The following is a 14,637-nucleotide window of genomic DNA, read 5'->3' as shown; positions in this document are numbered from 1 at the left end:
TCAATTGGAGTGTTGTATTAGGGTTGCAACTACCATCTTCTATTGTCATATGGAGACACTACTAGAGTGTTGCAAACACCTTCAATTTGAGTGTTGTATTAAGGTTGCAACTACCATCTTCTCTTGTTGTATAAAGACACTACTAATGTGGTTTGAACACCTTCAATTGGAATGTTGTATTAGGGTTGCACTGCCCTATTCTCTAGCCATATGGAGACACTACTAGTGTGCTACGTAGACCTTCAACGGGTGTGTTGTATTAGGGTTGCAACGACCCTCTTCTCTTACCATCTGGAAACATTACTTGAGTGTTGCATGCACCTTCAATTGAAGAGTTGTATTAGGGTTGCAACTACCCTTTTCTCTTGCTATTTGGAAACACTAATAGAGTGCTACAAACACCTTCAATTGGAGTGTTGTATTATGGTTGCAGCTACCCTCTCCTCTTGCCATTTGAAAACACTAATAAAGTGCTGCAAAGACCTTCATTTGGAGTGTTGTATTAGGGTTGAAACTACCCATATTTGGAGACACTACTAGTGTGCTGCAAACACCTTTAACTAGAGTGTTGTATTAGGGTTGCAACCACCCTCTTCTCTTGTTATTTGAAGACACTACTAGAGCGCTGCAAACACCTTCATTTGGAGTGTTATATTACAGTTGCAAGCACCATCTTCTCTTGCCATTTGGAGACACTACTAGAGTGTTTCAATTGAAGTGTTGTAGTAGGGTTGCAACCACCCTCTTCTCTTGAAATCTGGAGGCACTACTAGTGTGCTGTAAATACCTTTAACTAGAGTGTTTTATTGGGATTGTATTACCCTAATGTATATGCAATCATTACTTGAGTATTGCAAATACCTTTAATTGGAGATTTGTATTAGGGATGTTGTCACCCTCTTCCCTTGCCATGTGGAGACAATACTAGTGTGCTGTAAAGGCCTTTAATTGGAGTGTTATATTAGGGTTGCAACTACCATTTTCTCTTGCCATCTAGAGACACTAATAGTGTTCTGCAAAGATATTTAGTTGGAGGATTGTTTTAGGATTACAACTATGTTCTTATGTTGCTATTTAGAGAGACTACTAGTGTACTACAAAGGCCTTCAATTGGAGTGTGGTATTAGGGTTAAAAGTACCATCTTGTCTTTCCATATGGAAACACTACTAGAGTGCTGCAAAGACCTTCAATTGGAGTGTTGTATTAGAGTTCCACCTACCCTCTTCTCTTGCCATAAGGAGATACTATTATATTCACTACTACAGAAATGGTCATTGTACACTGCACATTGTACACGGATTTGACAATTTTATATAAAAACCGTGTAGAAATTGTAATTTTTTTGGAAGCCTGAAATATCTGTGGGATCTCTACAAGGATATTTATTAAAGAATCAATGTAGAAAGCTGTGAGAGAGCTACACGGACATTTATTAGAAAATGTACACAGTTTATTGTTTAAATAAAAGTGTAGAAAGCCTTGAGAGAGCTATACGGATATTTAATTAACGAATCGTGAAGAAAGGTAGAAATTATATACGGATGTTTGTTTAAATAACAGTGTCGAAAGCTTGTGAGAGCTACACGGACGTTTAATAAAGAGCCGTGTAGAAAGGTTATTTTAGGGTTTTGGTTATATAAAAGGCCTTCTCCTTTCCAGCGTTGTTTGATCAATTTATACTCTCCCTCTAACAGTTAACAATTGGGTGGAGATTTAGGTTTATCAATTATTTCGGATCGCAAATCTATCAAGATGAGCTACTGTTTTTGTAGGATTTTCATTTTTTTTTAAAACTGAACTTTGGAGATCCATAACTTTCTGTAGGATTGTCCAAATGATACAAACTTTATATCAAATTTGTGTGTTTTGATGTGCTTTATCTGATTGTGAAGTCCATATTTCAGTTTGGTCCATTCATTGATCTGAATTATCAGATTTCTTAGCAAAGGTCATGTATACACATTTTAAGACATTCTAGTGTACCAGTGATGCTTTCAAAGCAAATGAGTGCTGAGGCCATGCTTAACATGGTACCAGGGACTGGTACAAGTCACTTTAGGGTCTGGTTTGTCTTTACAACAGATTTCAAGGGCTCTCAAGCCACTGTTTTGGTACCAGTATCAGATAAAAAGCATATCAAAGCTCAAGAGTTCATCAAATCATCATTTTAGAATATTTAAAGTATGTCAGGGCTTTTAGATTATGCAGGGAGGCCCCTGAATGTTTGAAAATCATGTTTTGGTACCTTTACACTTGATTTCAAGGCATTATCATCAAAACTTCATTAGTTCAAACGTGTAAATGACATATAGCAGTACCATTGCTGTCTTTTTACACTTTGGACCTCAGTTTCTCACTATTTGCAAATAAACCCTTCAAAATAGTGAAATTAGCTATTTTGACAGCATAACTTCACTATTTCTCCAATTTTATTTGCAAATAGGCCCTCTCAAATGATCATTAGGTTGAGAACTATAAAGGATGCCATGCTGGCTCACTTTGAATAGCCCTTGTGTGTTTATCTTTTATTTAAAGTCACTTTATCCCCTTATTTTGATTATTTTTACAAAGGAATCAAGGGATCTGATGAGCAAGGATGCCATCTGGCTCACTACACTTATCTTAGCCCCCAATCAATTTGTAAAAATGATCAAGGGAGGCAGAAAAGAAGAAAAGGTCAGAAAATAGGGAAAATAAGTCAAGAATGTAATTTTTTATAAAAGTTTTGTATGAAAACAATGAAGCTTTGGATTTTAAATGCTTATATACATTTTTAAGGGTATTTATATGATTTCAAAGCAAAGGATCAGATCAGAACCAGAGAGAAGTAAGAAAATACAAATAAAAGATCAAAATAAAGAGATTCAAAGAGAAACAAGCTTTATTCATCAAATCAAAGTACATGAACTGGCCTCTGAGGCCTTACATTATATCTATGCCCTTTTGATTACCTAATTTCAATAGAGAGGAAGAAAGATTTTAGCTTTCAAGCTTGCTGGTATGTATGTGTACCAGTATGTGTGTATATGGTGGCTATAGCTTGTATCTAGCTCCTCAGGTGTGTCTATCGCCTTTTTTTCTTTTCATTTGATCATGTATATATAGCCTTGAAGGCAGGAGATGTCACACCCCGGGACAACCCGCCACGTATTTCTACGTAAGGCGTGTGCACATCACATACATTATCAATAAAAATATAAATAAAGCCACATTTATTTCATAAGCAAAAGAGTCAAACAAACGATCACGGCCGACATGGCTAGTAACACAACACTGCCATGCCGACTCCATGTATCAATTATTGATTAACGAAAAACAAACTAAGCAACATGTGGCAGTTTATCAAGTCTTATGTCTTCCCACTTAGTCTCACTCTTGTCCTTGCTCGAATCCTTCCTCTTCGTTACCGGGAACCCACATACAAGTGGAACGGGTGAGAGATCGAACCTTCTCTCAGTGCGGGATTTAGTTCCAGCCCAGAGTTTATAAAACATTTACCCTTTTCTCACAAAAATGAAAAGAAATAAAATGCACATGTGTAACCTAATGCAATGCATCTACTATTATTACATCTACTTTCATATTCTTTTCACTTTTCACAATTAACCATTTACTCGCCAAACCAATGGGAAGTCCAACCAACATTGGAAAGGCCGCCAACCCGCTGGGAAGTCCAACCAACAGCGGGAGGCTGCCAACTCACTGGGAAGTCCAACCAACAGTGAAAGGCTGTCTCACTAGACGGGGAGTCCACCCTACGCTAGATGTTGACCCGTGACGGGAAGTCCAACCAACGCCACGTTAACGAGGGGTCCAGTCGAATACCAGACCCAATGTATACATCCCGATATGCAAGCATATCGGCCCCTGTTCGCTTTCATTATCCGTTCGTTTCACATATATTCATTCAATCATACAATTCATGCCATGCTCAACACATCCTACTATGTAAGTCTTTTGGTCAACATATGGATCCTATCAATTCATGCAATTTATTTGTGTCTACTAAAGTCATACGAATGGTTCGAAACCAACATGCATAAATCCAACTAATGTCATAATAATAAACAGTTGAATGACAATTGGCAAGTAAAATAGTTTTATAAAGTCTAGGAAACCCGCACCTGATCATATTTGAATAAATTCCTGATCGTCTCTTACATCTCCTAAATCTTTAGAAGTCACACTAATAAAAGGAACTTCCAGATTTTCTGTTTTGAGTACGGACAGCAGTCACTGTTTTGGCCATATCTCGGTGGTGGAAACTCGGATTGAGGTGAATCTAGCACTCAGTCGTCCGTATCTTCGAGCACTACCATTCTCGTGTTGAAGTGTCATTCATATTCGGAACGTACAGATGGCAGTTTTATGCGGAAGCTGGCTGGTCGGTTTGGATCCAGCAGGGGATTCGGATCTTTGAGTTTTCGGGTCTAGGAGAGGGTGGGGCTCGTATCTGAGGTGGAGGCTGCTGTGACGGCTTGAGAGTAGAGGAGAAAGAGTCTCGGTTTGGGGAAGGGGGCTGCGGTGATGGCCGAGGAGGTGGCGGCCTAGAGGTTGAGGAGGGCGCGAGTGATTGCGGCGGCCTAGCGGCCGAAAGAGAGAAAGAGGGAGTGGCGGCTAGGGCAAGGAAAAAGGGGAAGGGGGGGGGGGGGGGGGGGGTGGCTGTGGTGAGGGAGGCTTTATATAAGGTAGGGTTAGGTTTAGAAGAGAATTTGTGATTTTTGGACTTGAGTTTAGTGGACTAACATATTGTAAATTCGGATTTGAGCCCATGACAGAATTTTGTTTTAATGTTTGTCTTCAAAGATTGAAATAACTGGAATTATAAGTTCGGAATTTGGAGAAAGTTAAAACATAAGAGTTGTATGTTTTTCTGTTACGGTTCTAACGCAACTGGTTTCACCTTAATTGGAATTTCCAGTGAGGAGAAATTGTTAAATTAGTCGACATAGGTCTGCAATTTCCGAACAACACTGTTTACTGATTTTAGAATTTTATGGAGAATTCTACGTTAGGAATTTAGGGTAGGTTTCTAAACAAAAGTTGTAGATACTGAAGTTAACGTTCCAGGTATTAAATTTCATTTAATGCCGAATTAATATGAGTGTGCTGTGATTAGAATACTAACAACTATCTGTCTGAAAAATTCAGCTGAAGCTAAATTTAGAAGGTTATCAAAAATAGAATAGTTCAAATCTAGGTTTTAATTACAGGTTTGATTAGTATTTATGTCCTAATTGTTGCGGTCAGGTAAGAAAACATTTATTTTAGAAATGTTTGTATTTTTCTACAATATTTATTATGATATTTTCTATATAGATAACTATGTGTGCAATCCTAACTCAAGGTGTGTGTATATTAGATTGGTTTCTCATTTGGACTTTTCTTTTACAAAGTGCTTAAACTTTCTTTACCCTCTAAAATGTACTTAGTCATGATGAAGTATTACATATATATATTATAATAATCTTTACGTTCTCTCGTAATGATTTATGTTAATAACTAAAACGTTGACGTGACAGGACGTTACAGGAGAGGTCTAGGGTTAGCTGAGCCTATGCTGGCATGCATCAACACCCTTAATTTGCCTCAATTTGATTTCAATGCTTGGGATTGGAGCTCCAGCCTTTATGGTGTCATTTGCAGAGCTGTAATCCAATCAATTCATGCCATGCTTGCTATCCATGGGTGCAATGATCAGAGCCTTTGATTTTGATTTGAGTTTAAAGGCTGAGATGGAGTATAACTGGTCATGCTTCTCCTCAGGTGCTGGAGGGAAGATTCCCTTGATTTGTCATCACATACAGGTGTTATAACAGCAGTGCATAAGGTTAATTGATGTCAGGTCCATCCCCAACGGCTGACTTCCTTTTATTGATCCACTGCGCCTTGCTTTTGTAGGCATTAATGTGTCAGTAGCCAATTCGGGTATACATTCTTTAAATTGAGCATTAAAGGTCTTCATTTAAACCCCAACGATCATTTTTAAGCACTCAGAGAGCTCTGAATTCCTTTCATTATTTCTAATTTCACAAGACCCTACAACTTGGGTATCTCGGGTTCAAGCTATCCAGAGCTATTCTCCTCAAATTGACCGTTCAAATAACATCGCCTTGAGGTAAGAAGCTTCTCTGTGCTTTCAATTTCATGGTTTGAGCTTTGCTCCGCCGGAATCGGCGTTCTCCATCGTCGGAGAAGAGGAGAAAGGGAAGAAGGAAGAGAGGGAGAGACTGACTAGTGGAGCCCATGCGTCAGTTCTCCTTCTCTGACCTTTCTCTTCTTCTACCTGGGCTAGGCATAGCGTAGACCGCGTAAGGGTTTGTGCGCGGTGCATGAGGCACTGAGAGCATGCGACTTGAAGGGGTCAAAACGCACTGAGGCGCCGGGGTTTTAATCAGCCCGATTTTGATTGAGCTTGGCGCATGGTGAGCCGAGACACTGATATCTCGGTGCATGAGGCTCATTTCCTTTGTTCTGAGTCCACCCATCTCTAGGAATCAGCGAAATTTTCCTTGAGAGGCTGACAATGGGCCCAGTTTGTAAGGTTTAGATTTAGTATACTCCACTTTGCACCCAGAGTGACTAGGGTTAATGCTAAGGGTACCCAGGCTGAGGTGGCACCAATCAGAGGCTGTCATATCAGCATTTCCTTTGAAAATTCATAACTCTTTAACCATTTTGAGTTAGAACTTGCATAAAATATCAAAGTTCATGGTTTTGCATATAGAATATTGTCATGAATTCTAATATGCCATTTCTTTTCATCTTGGAAATATTTCATGTACATTTATCATCTTTCGAATGTTTAAAATAGTTACCAATTCTTCATTTATTTAATTGGCAACTTTTTAAGGTACAACACACACAAAATAACTGACAATCGATGGATCTACAATGAAATGATACTAAATTTGTTTTGAAATGATTTAGCAAAATATTGAACACATCCAACATAAAATTTATGTAAAATAATTATGTTTGAGCTTCAATCAACACGTAAAGTGTTTATAGCCATTCGATGTTCAATATTTCATGAAATGGATGGATAGATAAATAAAAATAAATTTTCATCAAACTTTGCTACAAGAAAATTAATGAAATGTTATTTAATTTCAACGGTTCGGATCAACTTATGGACGACATATTTCTATGCGTCTTCTTTAACTCACAAAACTAGAGTTTGTAACTTATATCTTATATGCATGAACATGCAACATGAACTCTAGTTGTGTGAGTTAATGAAAACTAGCATAAATATGTAATCCTTTGCTCGATCCGAACCGTTCAAATCGAAGAGCACCACATTCATTTTATTGAAGCAAAGTTTGATCAAATTTTATATTCATTTAACTATCCATCCAATTCACGAAATATTGAAAAATTGAAGGGTTATAAATATTTTACGTTGGATCGAATCTCAGTCATAATCAAACTTCATAATTTTTATGTTGGTCATGTTCAATGTTTTCCCATGATTATTTTAAAACAAAATTTGAATTATTTTATTGTAGATTGACCGTCGATTGCTCATGTGAAAATTAATGGTCCACAAATATTTACACACATTGAAGGGGCAAATAATGATGAAATTATGTAAAATTGACAATTATGGGTATGATTTGGCCATAGAAGATATTAAAAAAAAAATATAATGTAATTTTTTTGAATTTTTTTTCATATTTTTTTGTAGTATATGCATAATCTAATTTGTACTTGCGTAAATTTTAGTCGTCTGATAAGTGATGTGTCGTCTTGATTATTAATGGAGATCTCTATTTAATGGTCACTCTAGAACAGAGAAGCAATTTTAATTCACATACATAGAGAGGTAGCTGTGAGAGAGAAACTAATGAGCACCTTATTTTATATTTAGAATATCACCATCTGTTCAATACTGTAAAAAAAGTAGGTGTTGATCTGTCCAACACTAACTACTCATATAACCAACAGTTGGCAAAGGTGGACCCATCAACACTATTGGTTGGTTCTCAACCGATGGTGTATTGCATATTTTTACCAACTGTTGGACAAAATGAACCGATGGCAAAGGAGGGGGCGCCTATCAACACCATCGGTTGGTTAGACCCAACAGTTGGTAAAAAGTTTCAAGTAATTACAGCGTTGTCCCTAGTTACAAATGTTGGCTTTTGGGAGCTCTCGACTTATCTATTTGACTAGAGTTTCAAAACATACATAAATTGCATTTAATAATTTCCATGAGTTGAAATATGTGCAGGTTCATAAGATTTAGAAATACAACAAGACTATTGAGGCTATTTTATTTGTCCTTGAGATAACTGGCTGCATTACTTCTCAAATGAAGGCTAAGACTTCAGAATCAACATCTACTATTCACTAGCTTTTCGAAAAGTGGTCATATGCCGAAATCAGACACTCGAGCACCAAGATATGCTTATTTAAAGAGTGTTTAAAGTTTTTAAAAATGAAAACATGGTAGAGGCACCAAGAATGGAGGCATTTGAACCCTAAAGGTATATTGAATATTTAGGTGTTTTAATAGGTAAATTGATTATTTTAGAAGTTTGTACAGGCACACCAGAAATTTCTGAATTTTTTATTAATAGAAATAAAATAAAATAAATATTTAAAAAGAGCATAACTTTTATTTTTTTGCGAAAAGTAGGTAGAACGGGTTTTGATAACCCGTCCCGGTTACATCCCTAATCCTCTAACCTTAACCAAATTCGTGAAAAAAAAAAAACATGCCCGGGTTTAGACAACATGTCCCATAAAAAAAAAATCCGGACGGGTTTACAGAACCCGTCCCGAACTAAAAAAATATATATATATCTCAACGATTTTGTTAAACTCGTCCCGGCGGAAAGAAAAGAAAAAAAAAAAAAAAAAAAAAAGGACGGGTTGTTTTACACCGTCCAGCTACACTTTAATACCCTCCACGCAGAAAGCTTGATCATTTTCAATTATCGGTCACTTAGACAGCGGAAGGCGTTCAGACAGAGACAGAAGCTCATCACACTCAGACAGAGAGAAGTAATTACTGTTGATAGCGAAATCAAATTTTAAATAGGTAACTCCTTAATTATATTTTATGCTATATCATTCAGTAATTTTTATAAAATAATTTAATTAATATTATTTTTTATTAATGTAATAATAATAATATGTAATTTATTCATTATTGTGTAAGTTAATAATATGTAATTTTTATTTAATTAATATTAGTTACGAATATATTTCAACAGGTAAATTTTGTAAGGTATCACTAAAATGTCATCAAATTTAATTTGTTTTTACGTAATTATTGAACTTTATATTTGTTCAATTAAATGATTTTGTTATTTTCTGCTATGTCATTTAGTAACTCTTGTAGAATAATTTAATTAATATTAGTTTTTATTATTATAATAATAATAATATGTGATTTATTCATTATTGTGCAGGTTAATTTATAAAAATAATTAATCATGTTGATGCTGAGGATTTATTTTGGTGGTGAAATACGACAGGGTCGTAAAGGAGTAGAGTATAGTATTAGTCCTCAATTCTCATTGAGTGTGACTGATGAACACGGTTGGTATGATGTGAAAGGTGAAATTTATCGCCAACTTGGATATTCCGAGAATGAGTATAACCTAAAAGCACATGCACGGGTTAATGTTGGTACAACAACCCGACGTTATTATGAGAAAATTGAAATCGTGTGCGATCAGAGTTGGAGAGGTATTTATATCCAAAGTAGGCGTGCCCAAATCCAGTATACTTTTCTTGATTTATACATTGAGTTGGTTCCAATCATCGGTGAAATACAACCGCAGTTATTCGTTAATAGTATGGTACCAGAACCAAATCCAGAACCTCGACGGACCCAATATAGTGATAACTATGCGGGTCCCAGTTTCTTCGAACCCTATCAGACACAACAAACACCGAGGCAAGACCCTCAACAGACCCAATATAGTGGTAACTATGGGGGTCCCAGTTTCTTTGAACCCTATCCGACACAACAAACACCGAGGCGAGACCTTTATCTGCATCCTTATCCCAATCTGAACGAGTTGTCACCGTCTGTTCAGACAGAATACAATAATCAGAATAGCCCATGGATCGATCCACCGGAGGCAGCTGATCCTAATACTGATTTTGATGATGTGCCGCAAAGTGATGATGAAGAGGATGCTGACTCATGTGAGGATGACGCCGACTGGGATAATGAAGCTGATTCAGAAGGGGATGTCCGGGATGATACCTCAACACAATCACACCAAACACCACGCGTTCAGGCTGAACATTTTCCCATAAGTGACCGCGGTGTAAGTCACCCTGTGGCAAGCTTCAATGACACCTCAGCATTTCAACCCGCAGATGTCAACTTCTTCAGTAGGCCGAAACATGTTCATGATACACTTGCTGTAGGTAATGAGTTCTCTTCAAAAGAGGCCCTACAATTGAAAATAAATAGTTATCACATCAAAAAGAATATTCAAGTAAAAATTACGGGGAGCAATAGAACTAGCATGGTAGTCAATTGCAAGGACACCAGATGTGCGTGGCGTTTGTATGCTAAGTCTGGATTATTTTCATCGAAGTGGGAAATTAGAACAGTTTCAGGACCACATACATGCTGTTGGGTTTTGCGCGGTGCTAACCGGAAACCCGTTTAGGCTTAAGGTGCGGAATGACCGTAGAACAAAAATTTCTACAGCCAACTTAAGCTCAGGATTAAACGGGGTATGTCAGGAAACTTTCCAAGGCGGTCCACCTTCAGTATTCCTTTGGCATCAAAACCCAATTTAATCCTTTTACAGATCTACTCCATGATTGATTTCTAAAACTTTAATCTACTTACCAATTAAATAGATTAATATAACATATTTATACCTTGTTTCCAAATCACAGTTGGAATGCAGACCGAGCGAGTAGAGCCTCACCAGGGAAGGAATCGACTCGGAGTATCACACGTGTGATACCTCTATCGGTTATCCACCAGGACTAACCAGAGAGCGGTTTATTTCTTCTGCCAGAAATACCGTAAACCGCGGAATTCTGCAAAAACACTATTCACGGGGAAAAGACGAAAACCCATAAACACGAATTTTCGGTTGCTCAGTTTCATCAATATGCAAAACTGACATACCGCTAAATTCGGTAAAACACTATTCATCGATCCCGTAAATATTCTCCACAACAACCTGCAAGATTATACGTCAACTACGTATAACTTTCTTTTCTCAACCGAAACACTATTTGGAAGAGAAACCGAGAAAGAGAGAAAATACCGATTCAATTCTGCACGAAACGATACAAGTGAATTAGTGAATTTCTCTCTACATGCACCCTCTATTTATAGGCTTTTGAGGAGGTTCGCAAAAGACCGAAATACCCCTCAACTTATGCCTATTTACAAGATATGCCATTGAATGGATAAGGATGACATGTCATGTGGATAAGATCGATGACGTGTCATCTGGATAGGATCGATGACATGTCATGCGGATAAGCACAAATCTGAAAAGACCCGAATGCCCTCGGCCCGAACACAAATAATATTTGTATAATTATTCTGAACAATTATATATATTTTTCTGCGGTTGTTTGTTTCGGTATCGATGACGTGTCATCTGGATAGGATCGATGACATGTCATGCGGATAAGGACAAATCTGAAAAGACCCGAATGCCCTCGGCCCGAATACAAATAATATTCGTATAATTATTCTGAACAATTATATATATTTTCTTGCGGTTGTTGTTTCGGTAATTTATACAACGTGTCCTGCACATTTATAAATTAACCAGTTAACTTTTATACAGCGTGTCACACACGTTTATAAATTAACCAATGTTTTTGCTTGTTATTTTTACATAACATTTATAATTTAATTATAACACGTATAATTAATTATAACCATCTTACTATTGATCATAACCAATTTATAATCAATCACAATAAGATTCTCCGATTAACTCCTATATGGTGTGACCCAATAGGATCTGTGTTATGTTGGTAAATAGAGTTAAAACTGTTTTAACTTCTATAATCATGGGTGGCATCTGGCAACACATCATGACCATCCAATTACACAGATGATGCTGTACTGTACAATATCACGATCCAGTAAACAATTTACTTGTGTCTGTTCTTCTGTCTCATAGCTATCAGATCAGTTTCAAGGTAGATGTGTGTCATCCTTGCTAACTGAATCTTTTCTTGATCTTGAGCAGATTATCAAATATAATTACTCTTGTAATTATACCGCTAGCAGATAATCTTACTCTATCAAGGGGCCCAGTGATGCTATAGCTCGTATAGAGATACGAGGGACAAATAGTATTCTTGGTAAACTATCACTTCCTCAGCTAAGCTATACATATGGAAAAGCTACCGTTATGACTGCTTTTTACGGACAGCGGTAGATAACAATCACACATACATATTTCTCAGTGGGAACAATAAATACCTCATACTGTAGAACGTGACACTGAATGAAAACATAAATGACACGAACGCAATTCTATTTAATGTTTCATTCGGGGTCTGTCAAATACCATGTTCCTAGAACATGTATCTATGTGATTGAAATGACATCTCGTGTCAAGTGGTTTGTAAAACTTAACCATCTTTTAATCCACATACTAACCTTATCGCGGTAATTAGTGTTCCTGCTAATTACCTTGGTCAGTGACCTTTTAAGAGTATATATTATCTATATTATGGAGTTTCACAATTTCAGTCATGAACTCGAAATGATCCATAAATTCAATAATACTCAAGGCAACAAAATGATATTAATCATCCAATTCATGAACAAAGTTTTATGATAAATTATCGTATTATTGACTTCTAGATTATTACACTAACACATGCCATGCCGATGCTTCTCCTACCGATCATGCACAATTAACTGCAAAAATGGTCGCCGATGTTATACGCGAAGATATTAGGGAAAATGTTTCCTTAACCATTAAAAGCGTTAAAGGGCTAGTCCGTAAAAAATACAAGGGAATCATTCCCAAATATAACAAGTTGTGGCGTGGTCGAGAGCTGGCAATCGCACAACTATTCGGTAGTTGGGAAAAATCTTACGACCTTCTCACTCCATTGTTGGAAGCAATTAAAAAAGACAATCCAGGAACAAAATTCGGAGTTGCGCACGAACCCACAGGAGATCCAACAGAAAGGTTGTTTAAGACAGCTGCGTGGGCTTACGGTCCGTGCATTGATGCAGTGACCCGAACAAATCGAGTACATAGGCCCTTGTGTAATGGCGTATCTGCTCATCTGTCGGCTCACCGGGTTCCGTATTTGGCATTGCGGCAAATCGAATACGCAACTCCTTCAAACTTATAGCATACCCAGAAGTTGTTCGAACCTCTTGCGTTTCCTTTGACCCCGATCTCTTTTTCTTTTTAAGCACCGCACTTGCGGTCCCATTTCCAAGAAGTTGATCCACTAAGATAGACCAAGTACGGTCTGAAGGACCTGTCACCGGTAACCCTACGATCGGCAGCGCCCAGAGACAAGAAACATCCTGTAGCGTAATTGTCATCTCTCCCACGGGAAGATGAAAACTGTGGGTCTCTGGTCTCCATCGCTCCACGAGACCAGCGAGGAGTGCTTGGTCAATTTTTATGTGAGCCATTTGAGAAACCTGATACAAACCGAGTCTAAGCAATAATGGTTTGCACACCCTAAACCCTAAACCCTAAACCAAAACCAAAATCACGACTGCTTGACATTCTGCATGCATGATATTTTAAAAAAAATTAATAACAATCTAAATTTACTAACCACTAATATTATTAAATAAATTACTAAATTAAGAATAGAACCGAACCGAACCGAACTTGGCAAACCACTAATAAAAATTAAGAATATTATTAAATAAATTACTAAAATTACTAACCACTAATAAAAATTAATGACATTCTGCATGCATGATATTCCTGAAACCGAACCGAACTTGGCAAACCAAAGTTATCGTTCAGTTTTAAAAATAGAACCGAACCGACCCGAATTAGCATTGCAACCGAACCGAAGCAAAGTTTTATTTCGGTTTGCTCTGTTTGTTCGGTTCAAACCGAAATATATTAATTTTTTAATTAAAACAATTGATTATAAACCGGACTATTAAGAAATAAACTAAGATATTTAGAAATAAACCAGTTATTTCGGTTTTAAATTTTTTTCAAACCGAACCGAACCGAAGTTATAATTCGATTTTGAAAAACCAACCGAATTGATATAATAAACTGAAATAACCGAACCGATCCAATAAACCGAAATAACCGAACCGATCCAATAAACCGAAATAATCGAACTAATTCGGTTCGATCCAAAACCGAACCGTTTGAACACTCCTAATGAATTCTTTTAAAATGCAATTAACAAATTAATTAAGTTTACTATAATCAATAGTTTGATAACAAATCAAATTAGAAATTAACACATTTCTATACTAATTTAATTTAATTATATTTAAAACAAACCTGAAATAATCGATGACAGAGACGGTTTAAGATGACAGAGGTGGTGCAAAAGGAATTTTTACAAAAGATCCGGACGGGTTGCGTTAATCCGTCCCATGCGCCGTGCTGCCTACGGAGCGGAGCGAAGAAGCTTCAAAAGCGGCGGAAGAAAGAAAAGAAAGAAGGAAG

The sequence above is a fragment of the Carex rostrata genome, chromosome 12, assembly GCF_964058835.1.
Source record: "Carex rostrata chromosome 12, lpCarRost1.2, whole genome shotgun sequence".
Lineage (NCBI taxonomy): Eukaryota > Viridiplantae > Streptophyta > Magnoliopsida > Poales > Cyperaceae > Carex > Carex rostrata.
This window is presented reverse-complemented; position numbering follows the sequence as displayed.